At 43.9% G+C, this 14,346-nt stretch overlaps 1 long non-coding RNA gene across 1 annotated transcript; it reads right to left on the bottom strand.

Moving 5' to 3' along the window:
• Positions 1-1,393: 1,393 nt before the first annotated feature.
• LOC128423843 (uncharacterized) lies at positions 1,394-2,879 on the bottom strand. Its single transcript, XR_008332878.1, has 2 exons — positions 2,443-2,879; positions 1,394-2,094 (listed from the first exon to the last, which is right to left on the bottom strand). It is a non-coding gene; the product is annotated as an uncharacterized LOC128423843 (long non-coding RNA).
• Between the last annotated feature and the right edge of the window lie 11,467 nt (positions 2,880-14,346).

Here is a 14,346-nt window from a genome sequence, read left to right as displayed (position 1 = left end):
TTTTGTGCATAGCTTTCTTGAAACATATTGGATTGATGCAAGTTGTTCAAACGTTCCCAATGGCCTACTGTTGTGTGGCCTTTCCATTGCCCTTGTTGCACATAAGGATTGGGACAGGCTCCTGGCTATAATCATTCCACCACTGCCCCAACGAAACACATATTTGTCAAAATGGGATTCTTCCTGCCTCCAGAGAGTTCTGCTTAAACAGACATTTCCCTCTTCAAAAAGGGAAATAAAAGGTTTATATCCCATCCAGACAAAAAGAAACATTTTCATTAAAGTAGCATTTTTCAAATTCTTCTGTCACAGCTACAAGGCAGAGGTACTTTCCTCAGACTGAGGGCTTAATGACCAGAGATTATTAATAACTATGGCCCAATAGGTCATGCAATCACACACCTCAATAGTTCTCTCATACCTACGGTATATAATCTTCCACTTTAGGTACTTCTCGAGAGCTGTGACACAACCAGGGTTTCACAAAGTGGATAAATTCAGAATAACACAAGATCCACAGAACTCTTGACAAGTGTGAGACAGGTGTCTTTCCACAGAGTAGTAAAACTGTTCCCAGTTAGCATGTAATAATTAACCCATTCTCAGATAATCCTTGTCTTCATGCCCTTTCGATGGTAATTGGAGTCACTGCCTGTCTCATGGAAAATAATATAACCACTGGTGATAAGAAACATGCAGGGGGTTGATTTATGGACTTATTAAAAACACATTAGGAATTATTGAGGGATTGGAGCTAAAGATAGTGGTGGCTTAATTGGCAGCCAAATCATTTGGGCTGACTGGCAGAGGCACTCTAAGGCGAGGACTCAGCTAGATAAAGCGTTTTATATGTGATATAACACTGTGACACCAGATGGTGCTGTGGAATCCCGTCTTTCCCTACCGGATTTCCCCGTACGAGTTTACAATGTGTTTAACTGAAATGCTTCTGTAATGTGTCTAGATCTAGCCATAGACTGACAATTCAGGGCAGGACAAGAAGCAGAGGCTGTCAAGCCTATCAAGTATTTCTTGCCTTCCTGGGCATCATTATTGGCCCTTTTTTATTCGCCCGCCCACTGTTACAAGCTCTCAGGCAAAAACCATTAAATTCCATTGTAATATATAATATTTCCGAGTTTTGAAAACAACCAGTTGGAGGATCAGTTTCACCTTCATCATGGAAGGGAGAAGGCCTCCTAATTCTCCCTCCGTCTGCGGCTCCCTAGTCAGCACCTGCAAAGCAGTCCCCACAGGGATCCCATTGCACTGTCATGAGTCCCATGGAAGTAAAGCTGAATAGAACTGTAAAAATAAATAAATAACCCAGCCAAGAAGCCTATCTGTTGCCTGTTCTTGACACTCCATACCACAAGAGGAGACAGGGAGCACATTCAGATGACCTGCCTGTTTAATGAACATTTGTCCTGATTTGTTTGCAGGGAGGTTAGATGAAATGGTATCAAAGCAAGTGCTATTTCACATTTTACCAATGCAAATAGGAGAAAGTCTGCTCTTTGGGGGAAGCAGATTTGTTGTGTAAGCCAGCTAGCTTTGTGTAACCTGAATTTTTCAGTATATGATCAAATTCCAGCCCAAAATAGCCACAGCCTGGAAGCATCCAGAAAGAAAAGGGCAGGAACAAGATGTGTTCTAGAATTTTAGTAGCCCTTGTGCAGAATCCATGAGAGTTTTCCCCACTTAACCACTAAACAGAGGAGGGAACGTGAACCAATGGAGTCCTTTAAAACATTCTCCCTCTGTTTACCCCATCACTTCTCCAGCCCCATCTCTCTTACAATGCCTGTCTTCCAGTCCCTAAACCCAGCTGTTGAGAGAGATTTGTTTGTTTCTCCTGAGTTCAGGGATGGGAAATATGTAACCCCCACTGATGTTGTTGGACAATTCTTATCATCCATGTCCATTGGCTGTGCTATTTGGAACTTCTGGAAGCTGAAGGCTAACACCAGTTGGAGGACCCTAGTTGCTACTGATAGAGGATGCAGCAGGAGAGTGTTCATGTAAGGCTCCCAGGATGAATGGAAGCCAGGCAGGCTATCTTGTCCTATCCCAGGTGTCCAGGAGTCCAGCCCTCTGTCATAGGAAGAGGAGGAGTTTGGATTTTATATCCCACTTTATCACTACCCTAAGGAGTCTCAAAGCAGCTAACATTCTCCTTTCCCTTCCTCCCCCACAACAAACACTCTGTGAGGTGAGTGAGGCTGAGAGACTTTAGAGAAGTGTGACTAGCCCAAGGTCACCCAGCAGCTGCATGTGGAGGAGCAGGGAAGTGAACCCAGTTCACCAGATTACGAGTCTACCACTCTTAACCACTACACCACACTGACATAGGAAGTCAAACAAAGTCAGAACATTGGTCCATCTAGCTCAATGTTATCTACCGCTGACTGTGGTTCAGGAAGGTATGTCTCTCAGCCCTACCTGGAGATGCCAGGGATTGAACATGTAACCTTCTGGATGCAGAGCTGATACTACAACCCTTCTCTGTCACAGAGGCTCAGTGAGTCAGCTCCATGGGCTTGTTACAAGCCACTTTCCCTACCTGACCAGCATCAGGCAGCACCTGTGAAATGGAATGTGTTTGGCTTCTAAAGCCCAAGTGATACTTCCTTTTATGATGGACAGAAGAACTCAGAAATTCCGGAGCTTCTTGTTCTTAGCCCAATAAGCTTCTCGCGACACTAAACTTGTTTTCGCTGGGCTGCTCCATCCAAGTGCCCCCAGAGCAAGACAAACCAGACTTGAAGTGAAATTGCATTCTTTCCAAAAAGAAAATAAAGGTAGAGTTTTATTTTACTTTCTGTTATGTAACACAGCTCAATATTGTGGTGTACAAACTTATTTTTATAGTACTTCTTATGCAACATACACAGCCAGGTATTTTTTAAAAAATCCAATCAAAACAAAGGTTGATGGGCAAGGTTCTGAGCTCACTGTTTTATATAACTAAATCACTGGTGCACCGACTGGCTTCAGAAAAACGCACATAGCATAGGATTAAGTCTCTGCTTGGCAATAAACAGAGGCATGTTGGTACATATTTCAGCTCATATTGCCATTGGAGCTTGAAAGGATAATGGCAAAATACATTTAAGCCCTGAAACAATGAACCCTAACATGGAGACTGCAATTACCATGCTAAAGGTTACCTGCAGCACAAAAACAATTGTATTTCTGCGCTTTTCTGCTCTCTGCAGTGTATCTATATCAAGCAGGTATGAAAAGGGCTTGGGATTGACTCTCTTTTCAAAAATGCTGATCTTTAGCTTGGCATTTTGTGTTTGCGATTCAGGCTGGAGCAGCTTACGGCAGAGCTTAACAACGGGAGGGTTAAGACAACGCTGAGCCAACCACAAAAAAGAAGTCACGTGTGACATGGGGTGGTTAAACTTTTGGTCTTAGATATTAGACCAGCAACATCCAGAGGGTCCACACTTTCCCCACCTCTGGCCCAACCGCTTTTCAGATGTATAAGGCATCTCCCTCAGTATCTAGATTCATCTGGGTCAACTCGCTGGTAGCTAGAAAAACAAAGGCCAGAGTGCAGACTTGAGTTAATGCTGAGCTAAAAGCTGGAAGCAAGGCAGCAGGCTGGGAAGGCAGAGGGTCAGAATCATGCCAGATTTTTGCTTGAATCCAAGGCTGTGGCTATGGGAGAAGCAAGACCCTCTTGGGGTGCTAAGGCTCAGGTTGAATATATGTATAAATAAACCATGAATCACAAAGTCTCTGCTGCTCCTCATTCCAAAGGACCCTGGGTGAGCACCTGGAACCCCTGGAAACTCACACCGCTTGGAAATTGGGCTGGCTTGCAACAGTATCATCTAGTGTTTTCAGATAACTTGCTACTGAGCATGCTCATAATAGAGATCCTTCTCTTTCCCAGGTTGTAATTACGGCCACATTCACATCATACATTTAAAGCACCATGATACCATTTTGAACAGTCATGGCTTCCTCTAAATACTTCTGGGAGCTGTAGTTTATTAGGGCGCTGAGAGTTGTTAGGAAGCACCTAGTCCCCCTCACAGAGCTACAGTTTCCAGAGTTTCCTCTGAAGCGGGATTGACTGCTAAACCATTCTGAGAATTGTAGCTCTGTGAAGGGAATAAGCGTCTGCTTAATGTTATGCCAGGCTACACCAAGTATTTTGTTTCCTGACAACCGCGTGGTACAGATACGCAGAAATGTGCAGAGTTACTTCATAACTGGCATAATACTTCTGCTCTCTGAGAAGGCTTTAATTAACCAAAGGTTATCAGCAGTTTGCCTACAATCAATTTCATTTCAAAGGTATTTTATCAGCAGGAGACGAGAGACAAGAGTCAGCAAACTACAGGTGAGGAAAGGGATCACTGTTACTCCAATCCGGACCTACCGAGATCAGGGGCTTTCAAATTTTCTGCCTTCAGGGAACTCTTCCCTCATTGCTATATGCCACAGAAGCTCTGCATATTGTAAAATATTGTATATCATTTTCTATGTATGCATCCCCTCCCGTTTAGAATTTTTTTAAAAAAATAAACGCCCTGGCCACCATTTTGTACTTGTCACAAGGCTCTGGAGCAGCACTACATCAGGAGCATTATGGGAAATGAAAATGGAGATTGCCTGATGCTTCTCAGGGGAGTTTACCAATCCATCCATCCTCACAGGGAACTCTGTGAGAGGAATAGGGGTATCCTAACAATGCTCAGTGCCCTCAACAAAGTACAGCTCCCAGAATTCTTTGGGGAAGGCCAATGACTGTTTTAAATGATATAAAAGTGCTTTAAATGTATGGTGTGAATGTGGCGAATGTCCTTCTCATGAGGAGCACTGGTCAGTCTTGTTGCATCTTGACATTGCCCTGATGAATGCAAGACATCCACATTCTCCTGCAGTTGTACGTTACAGAGTTGTAATTGTGGGCAGTTGTAGGCAAGCCGTCTGCCAGCAATGTTTGTCCACTGTTGCTGATCTTCTTTCTGAAGACTCACAGAGCTCTCAGGAACCCACTTTGAAAACCATAAACCTCCAACCACCCATTAAAGATCTGGCCATTTGTCCATTCGCTCACACACCAACATTTCGGCATAATGCCAGCTGCGGCACCCCTCTCCTCTTTGCTAGACCTAGCTTTCCCCAATTAATACTCTTAAATGAAAAATTATGCGCATCCCATGACATTCAGTTCATGGATTCTTTTTTTCTGAATTCCCTTCTGTATGAAACATTGGAACAGGAAGCATCTCCCAGGCTTACCCTTTCCCCTACACACTGCTGGCAAACTCAGTCCTCTTCAAATTTGAAAAGGCTTTTTAAAAGAGAAAAAAGTCTCCCAGTGTCTACCTCTAATTTGTAGGTTGCTGACACTGTAAGGTTTGCTTGTATTAGCATGCCGGTCAGATAGTCTCTTATTGAAATGGTTGTGTGAAAGAATCAATGCCAAGCCACCTTGAATGCTTTGATCTGTGACTTTGATCTCTTATTTTCTAGCATTTTAAGCACTTCTATCCTAGTACTTCTTCCATCTTGTAGAGCATCTAGAAGTGTTGAACAAAGGGTTAATAGAGTTTAGGAGAGATTCACATCTTCCAAATTTGCAGATATTCTGTACCCACTGAACACTGCGTCCAGATTGGTCAGGATTGCCCCCGAATCATACCCAGACAGCTGCTGTGGTGCATTCATTGTGCATAGTGGGGCCATTTCAATGTTTCTGGGAGCCCTTCTATATGACCACGCTGAATGGCTTGAAGAAACTAGTGTGACTCTTTAAACAAAGACCCTGGTGCCAGCTAACAGACTTTGTTAGTTAGAAAACTGAGAACAACAATCCCTTTCAGTCTGGGAGCTAATTATGGCTAGCGATACCTTTGCTCTTGCATTTTAGCTAACCGCAATTGGTGCCAAACCACGCCACAGTTCGCAAACATGGTCCATCAAGCATGTTTTCAAACTGCAGTTGGGGACAACTATGATTAGCAAAAATGCCAGTGCAGATGTAGCACAAACCAGTTAGGTCTTGAAATATACTCGGAGTCGCGTAGTGATTTCATGCTCTTTATTGCAGCTCGTAAATCTGTGAGTGAGTGAGTTCCCCCCCAAACCTCAGGCTTTATATACATTATTTACACAATGGGTTCCGTCTGATTGGCTGATTCTGCTTCCCTCCTGGAGCCTGATTGGGCTGCTACTGCAGGCCAATCAGGTTGTTGCATGCTAGGAGCCTACCTGCCTATTGTTCTAGGATCCAAGCTCAGGACATAACAGGTATAAGGGAAGCAAATGCCCGTAGGAGAGAGGAGGTACAAGGAGAACAGAGAGGTGCGCAGGAGCCCACAGGGGGCTTCCAGGATGTTAGGTAGCATTATGCCTGCACCAGGCCTCTAAGTCAGGGCTGAGGAACCTAAGACTCTCCAGTGTTGTTGGACTCCAACTCCCATCAGCCCCAAGCAATTGTCAGGGATGGTGGGAATTCTAGTCCCAAAAAATCTGGAGGTCCACAGTTTACCCCCACAATGTTCTATGAAGATGTCAAAATGTATACTCCAGTTCTCAGTGTGATCAGCAGAGTGGCAGAGGAATCTTCTGCAATGTTCTTATAGGAACAACATCTGGTGCTCTGTTATTTTCCTCTTCTTGTTCTAAGAAGCAGCTGAACACTCATGTAACAGTGGACAATTCCTCATCAATCCACCCTCAGACCCTGAAGCAGGTTGCCTAATGAAAAAGTTGGAGAGCCCTAGGTGCAGAGACGCACTCTGAGAAGGGCCGGGGGGGGCATATGGAGGCAACTTCTTTGAGCGGCTCATACCAAAGAAAAAACCAGGTGGTTTGCCTGGGGGATTCAGTCTTGCTTTTAACCTGGGGACTGTGCACAGCACAGATCAAAAGGGATCTGAAAGGAGTGGGCCAACCACCCCCAGATAATCATTTAATTTAATTCAGTCTCACCGGTCCTGGAGGCATGGGACCCATAACTACATATTAAAACCAAATAAGAATTAAAGTCAGAATAACTCCAGATGAAAAGGTCTTACAGCTGGCTCCTTGGGCTCCTACCTGGGACTGTTGTTCACATCCATCTGTCTCGAGAGACAATGGAGTGTGCCTCTGAAGGTGAAGTCAAACCGCTGCATTAGCAGCACCAAAGTGACTTCCCCAGGGTGCAAGCCTGAGCAGTGCGCATGGAGGTCCTGGGCTCCCCAGACAACAAGGCCCCCACCCTCAGCCTCACTGATGTGGTCCTAAGGAAAGCAGAGCAATCCATTTGGTACCAGCTTGGCTGCAAGATTTGCCAGAAAGAAGCGTACAAAACACCATACAACTATCTTAGGGGCTTCATTCTGTATTATTATTATTATTATTATTATTATTATTATTATTATTATTATTATACCCCACCCATCTGGCTGGGTTTCCCCAGCCAAGTTTACTCCTTGGCCTTTTCTTCTCCTGTGGGGGGGAATAGTCATTGTCAAGTGATACACAACAATATCAACAGTACAAACACCTTATTCCCACATTAAAATGAGTTCTTCCAGTTATTTTCATTGCACATTCATGATTATATGTGCTCATGATGCTATCAGGGTGGTCCTATGCGATCCCACATACAATGCTGTTTGTGCCTGCAAGTGTTTGGCTTTTCAAGAAAATTGCTGTTTTTAAAATAACCCCTTAGTAGTCTACTACAATATGTCCACGTTTCTGATAAGACATTCTTCCAAACCACTTGCAGGACCAAACACTCTCCCCTGTGGGACCTGACTGTGACTTCAGTGTGAAGGGAAAGCTTCCAGACTTCAAATATATTTAAACTGACCCTGTCTTGCTAATTTTTTGACTTCAGTCTGGATGCAGCGTGCCCTCTTTCCTCTGCTGGACTTTCCTTCCACAGTACAACTTTCCCTTTTATCATTCTAATAGCTCTCCTCCAAATTGTTCCAGTCTATTATCATCTTCCTTCAGCTGTGACACGACGATCCAGTATAATATTCTACATGAATCTAAACAAAACTGAACAGAGTGCTATTATTACAATCCATTTCTATGATTAATAAGAATGATTATTATTCATAATTAATATCATGAAATGTATTCTTCTTGATTTTGATTTTTTGCTGTGGGAAGTGATTTGTAGAAGAAAAATGAGCTACAACTTCCCAATTCTACAACCCCCTGCTTCTGTTTCTACATTCCAAAATGGCATTGACTTTTAACCCTTTTTCCACATGTGATGCTTACATTAGTGTGAGCAGAAGGCAGGGAAACTCTGAACATCAGGCAGGGACTTAAAATGCTGAAGTAGACACTGTACCTGAAAATAGAAGAAAAAAGGAGATATATGTCTTCTTATGTTAATTCCTTTATAGAAGTGTGTGGCAATTGGGTCACTATATGTTTATTGTTGTTGGGTTTGTGCTACCCGTGACAAGGACACAGTTCTATCAGTCTATATCGGATGTTACAGAATGTTTTTGTTTACCTACCAGTATAGGAGCCACCATTTCATACCATATGAATAAAAACTGAGCCATGTGGGGAACATTTCGTTATTTAGGGATTTATGTTGTTATTTGGATTTCTAAGATTTCTATTATTTCTAATTTAATTGTTAATTGTATGAAGACTCACCCTTTTCTGGAATTATGCTGTCTTGCAATGTGCTGTGGGTATCAATATAAGAAGCAAAAATAAAACTTTGAAATCTAAAAAAAAAAAAATATTTTGCTTTGCATGCATTTCTAATATGATCAGAAGGTCAGCGGTTCGAATCCCTGCGACGGGGTGAGCTCCCATTGTTCAGTCCCTGCTCCTGCCCACCTAGCAGTTCAAAAGCACGTCAAGTGCAAGTAGATAAATAGGTACCGCTCCGGTAGGAAAGTAAACGGCGTTTCCATGCGCTGCTCTGGTTCGCCAGAAGCGGCTTAGTCATGCTGGCCACATGACCCAGAAGCTGTCTGCAGACAAATGCCGGCTCCCTCGGCCTATAGAGCGAGATGAGCGTTGCAACCCCAGAGTTGTCTGCAACTGTCAGGGGTACCTTTACCTTTGCCTTTACACATTTATGGTGAAGCTGCCATGTTTTGTTCACTCTTGTTAATAAAAGGACATCTATTGGGTCCTTTATATTAGTATTTTGCATGAGGATTTTGAGTGCATTCCAGAACGTTAGGTTTCTGCAATGAAATGGATTGTTCTGTTGCCCTAGAGCAGGCTTGGCCAAACTAGGCCCTCCAGATGTTTTGGAACTACAACTCCCATCATCCCTAGCTAACAAGACCAGTGGTCAGAGATGATGGGAATTGTCGTTCCAAAACATCTGGAGGGCCAAGTTTGGCCATGCCTGCCCTAGAGCAACAGATTCACCTTTTTTTCTTTTCAGGTCTGGGCCTATCAGTGGTTGGATGAAAAACCTCCTGGAACCACAAATACTTTGGGGTCCATGATAGAAGAAAAGGTGGTATTTCAGTGTACAAAAAAATCAATCTGCACCTGTGAATATTGTGACACTATTCCGTTCTTTTCAAAGACACTGACCTCTGCCTGCTCTGCCCTTCTGCCAAGTAGATGACTCTGAAGAGCAAGATGGCTACAAGACATCTTACATTACTCTTCCTGATTGACCAAATCTCCTCATACATTAAAAAAAATTCCTTGCATTGTGGCACTCAGGAAGGAAATCCAGTCAGTTCTGAACTAGACGAAATAGCTGATTCCATTTTTATTTTCTGTCGCTAAGTATCAGAGGTGTCTGAATCCTGCTCACAGCCACCTCAGTAGCCAAACCATCTAAGGTCAAGTATGAATCATTTGAAGGCAATCCTATTTTGTTAATTACTTAACATCAAATGATCATACGGACTGCTAAATTGGTATGTCTGCTCCTAGCGCATCTGAATGTTTTGTTTTGTTTGGAACAACCAGAGAAGTAATCAAACGGAAAAGAAATGGCCTCGTAGGTGTAAATATTCCCCTATATGGAAGAACCTGAACTCAGCTTGATAATAGACCTCGGCTGGATTAGTGCAGTGTAACTACAGCACTGTAGAAATGATACATAATAATTAAATAAGATCAGAGAGTCTGTCTCATCCCTTCTAACAACAGACACAAAAATAAAACCAAAAAAACACCAGAGCCTTCCTTACGAGCAAAGCTAACTATGTTCTGCACAGTAGCACTATAATCAAGCATGTATATTGGTTCAATTGAGAAGAAGCTAGTTGAAAGACCAGATCATCTTATGTGAACCAGCCCATCCTTTAAGGTTGGCTGTTCTGCCCTATTGTGTGGGCAAATTAAGGCCCAGTGGCCGGATCTAGCCAAATCGCCTTCTAAATCTGGCCGTGGGCAGTCCGGGAATCAGTGTGTTTTTACATGAGTAGAATGTGTGCTTTTATTTAAAATGCATCTCTGGGTTATTTGTGAGGCACAGGAATTCGTTCATTCTCCCCCCAAAAAATATAGTCCTGCCCCCCACAAGGTCTGAGGGATAGTGGACCGGTCCCCTGCTGAAAAAGTTTGCTGACCCCTGGTCCAGAGGCATAGCGTTGCTTGCTTGTGCCCGGGGCGGGTGTGTGCACCAGGAGGGCAGGTGCACCAAGCAGGGGATATATGGGAGCCGGACAAGGAAGCACCAGCCCTCAACACCAACACTGCCGGAGCGACCACACTCCCACCAGAGCAAAGCAGGGCCGCACTGAGCCACCTGTCTGCCCACACAGGGGGGAGCCTGGCCAGCTGACATGGTCCTTGGCAGGCGGAGAGGAGCAACAGGCCAGGATGCACTGGGCCCAGCCTGAGGCAACGGTCCCACTGGCACCCCACACGCTGTGTGACCTGCATGTGTCCATTGCCTGGCTCAGAGGTAGGGCTGCGACTGTCCCTGTCTGAAGCCCTGGAGAGCTGCTGCCAGTCTGTGTAGAAAATACTGAGGTAAATGGACCAATGCTCTGACACTGCATATGGCAACTTCCTATATGCCTGGTGGCAATGTGTGAGAAGGCCTTAGGTTGTAATAATAATAATAATAATAATAATAATAATAATAATGTTTTATTTATACCCTGCCCTCCCCAGCCAAGGCCGGGCTCAGTCGGCTAACAAGCAATAATAAAAACAAGTTGAATGAATACAACTTAAAAACAAGATTAAAATACAACATTGAAACATTGAAACATTAAAATGCAGCCTCATCACAGGAGAAAGGAAAAAGAAAAAAGAAAGAGGGGGAGGGAATCAAATTGGCTCCAAGCCAAAGGCCAGGCGGAACAACTCTGTCTTACAGGCCCTGTGGAAATGAGGCAGAGCGTTCCACCAGGCCGGAGCCAGTGTTGAAAAGGCCCTGGCTCTGGTTGAAGCTAATTTAACTTCCTTAAGGCCCAGGACCACTAGGGTGTTGCTATTTATGGACCTTGAGGCTCTCCGTTGGGCATACCAGGAGAGGCAGTCCCGTAGGTATGAGGGTCCTAGGCCATGAAGGGCTTTAAAGGTCAAAACCAGCACCTTAAATCTGACCCTTGTAGGTTCCAGCGGGCACCAATGGAAGTCCCTGGCTATTCACACCTGTTGGAAATCAGAGCTGTGTGACACAGGCTTGCTTTGTGTCCCCTAAGCTAGCTTGTTGCCATCAGGTTTCCTGGAGGACACTATCCTATTGCCATTGTCAAAGTATGATTCAGTTGACAGTCCATTCAGCTGCTGTGCATGGAATTGGGAACTGGGCACCATGTTGTCCTTTGGGGCAGGCTGTGCTTAGTGGGAAAAGCAAGCACTTCTGGGAAACTAGTTTTTCTATAGCAGGACAAAGGCCGTGGCCAGCTGTACTTCCAGATGATGGCAAACGCCACCAATCTCCATTATTTGCAAGATGAACTGGAAGGCTCGTTGCTCATCAAACTGTCAAACTTTACTTCAGCCAGCACATCCATCACATCGCAACTCTGGCACAAACTTAAAATGAAGCAGTGGACTCATCAGAATGTCAGGTCCTATCCATTGACATCCATTAACATCCGGCCCCACGATTAGCATCTGTCAGATGGGAAATTGATGGCGCTCTTCAACCTTTGTCCTCAAACCGTGACCTGTGTCCAACGCTCTTCGCCTCTGCTCCACCCGACCTCCCTGGAATGAATATGCTATAGCAATGAATCCCATGTCAAACTCTTTAGAAGACAGGCAAGAATCTGGCCAGCCCAAATAACAAAGATGACGAAAACGACAATTCTCCAGAAACAGATTCCAAGACAGCAACACTGATGGGGCCGGGAGGTTAAGCAGAGCCATCCCTGATGACTGACTGTGGAAATGCAATGAAAAATGATTAAGAAAAATTGCTTTAAATTTATGGTCTATGTCTACACACACACACAAAAATATACACACATATGTTACACCAGAAGCGGTTTAGTCATGCTGGTCACATGACCCAGAAAGCTGTCTGTGGACAAAGGCCGGCTCCCTCAGCCTGAAAAGCGAGATGAGCATCACAACCCCATAGTCACCTTTGACTGGACATAACCATCCAGGGGTCCTCTACCTTACATATACATATATATTCATATATATGCATGCACGTACACACACAGACACACATATATATTCTTAACACCAAGATTTGGTGCTTCTTCTTTTCAAAACAACTGTTGTTAGATTGTTTATTTGTTTAAAGCCTGGGACCCACGTATAACAGCTGAATATTTTACAACATAGAGGCTATAGACTGGGTTGTTGTTTTTTACACCAAGGAACATCTGATCATTTTGACTTTTTTGTATCAGATCAGATTGTTATTGTATGTGTGATCTTTGCTGTCTATTTTGTTGTTTCTTCAGCATGTAAACCGCCTTGCGTATAGTAATATAGAAAGGCGGTATACACATTAAAAGTAAAATGAGAAATGAAATGATTGACAGCATGATTGTTGTCCCCTGGGTTGTGGAATTTCCTCCCAAGAGAGGTGCATCTGGCTTCTTCACTATATACAACTTTTGTTGAATACGGTCGTACCTTGGACCCCGAATGCCTTCCAAGTTGAATGTTTTGGCTCCTGAACACCGCAAACCTGCAAGTGAGTGTTCCGGTATACAAATGTTATTTGGAACCCGAACGTCCGACTGGGCTTCCATGGCTTCTGATTGGCTGCAGGAGCTTCCTGCAGCCAATCAGAAGCCGCACCTCGGTTTTCGAACGTTTTGGAAGTCGAACGGACTTCCGGAACGGATTCCATTCGACTTCCGAGGTACCGCTGTGCATTGACGTGTCTGGAATCTTGAGCAGCAGCTCTCAAAGCTACAACATTTCATTGCAGCCTGATCCACGGTTCCCCATTACAGAAACACTTGAGCTAAAAGCATACCCCCAAATACAACAGCACTGGCTTAGAATGTAAGTTTCTGCTTACAATTGGGTAACAGTGCCATGGGGAACCGTTTCCTGTGAACTCCTGTTCCTTTGGAGACCACCGCCACCATCTCCTCTTATCTATAGCAACACTTTTGCTCGTGCTCAAAGGGCTTCAAATAAACTATATCAGTAATTGTAAGCAATCCTATACGGCATTTCAGCATTATTATCTTCCTATTGCAGATGGGTTGGGGTAGGAGCTGTAGGGGAGATACAGTGGCTTTTCTTAAGCTTAGCCAATGAACTCAACTGAGCTGAGATTTGAACTGTGGACTCCAGCTAGGAGAAACGAATGGAACCGATAGAAGCCTCTTCCTCTGTTCACAGTCCGTGCTGGGCTCTATTTCTTCGTCACAGGATCATGTGACAGAATGTAGGAAAAGTATCTATCAATAGATAGATAACCGCATGCCATGAATGTCTCTGAACAAGTAAATCTTGGCAACAGCAACTGTCAGAGCTCCCAAAATTGCTTCCCAGCTGTGAAAAATAATGAGGTGCTACTCCCTGACCAGTAAAACACATGACCTTTCCTTTATGAGAGCTCTGCTTATGTTAAGACTTAAAAGAAAGAAAAAGAACTGTACTATATTTTTTATTAGATTTACTTTATCAGTTACCTGTCCCCTAAATCAGAAACAGCTTCTCGTCCAATTTATTTGCATGGACAATTGTCAAGTCTGGGACATTCATTTTTAGTGCCTCAACACACTTTGGCAAACATTTTAATTTACAGTAATAATCATGGTGTGCATAATTTCTCTTCACAGCGGGCTAATTCTGCAAGCATAGCACTCTGAATCATTTTGGAAAATAAACTATGCTTAGGGCAGTGGTACCTGCTGCAACGGCTGGGATAAACACCAGCTTTTTTTCTGTAGCTAACTCAAGAAGCATGAAAGCCTTGAGTAATCCTATGCATGTTAG

This window comes from Podarcis raffonei, chromosome 12, assembly GCF_027172205.1.
Source record: "Podarcis raffonei isolate rPodRaf1 chromosome 12, rPodRaf1.pri, whole genome shotgun sequence".
Lineage (NCBI taxonomy): Eukaryota > Metazoa > Chordata > Lepidosauria > Squamata > Lacertidae > Podarcis > Podarcis raffonei.
The sequence above is the reverse complement of the archived record's forward strand: the minus strand, read 5'-3'. Positions and strand labels throughout refer to the sequence as shown.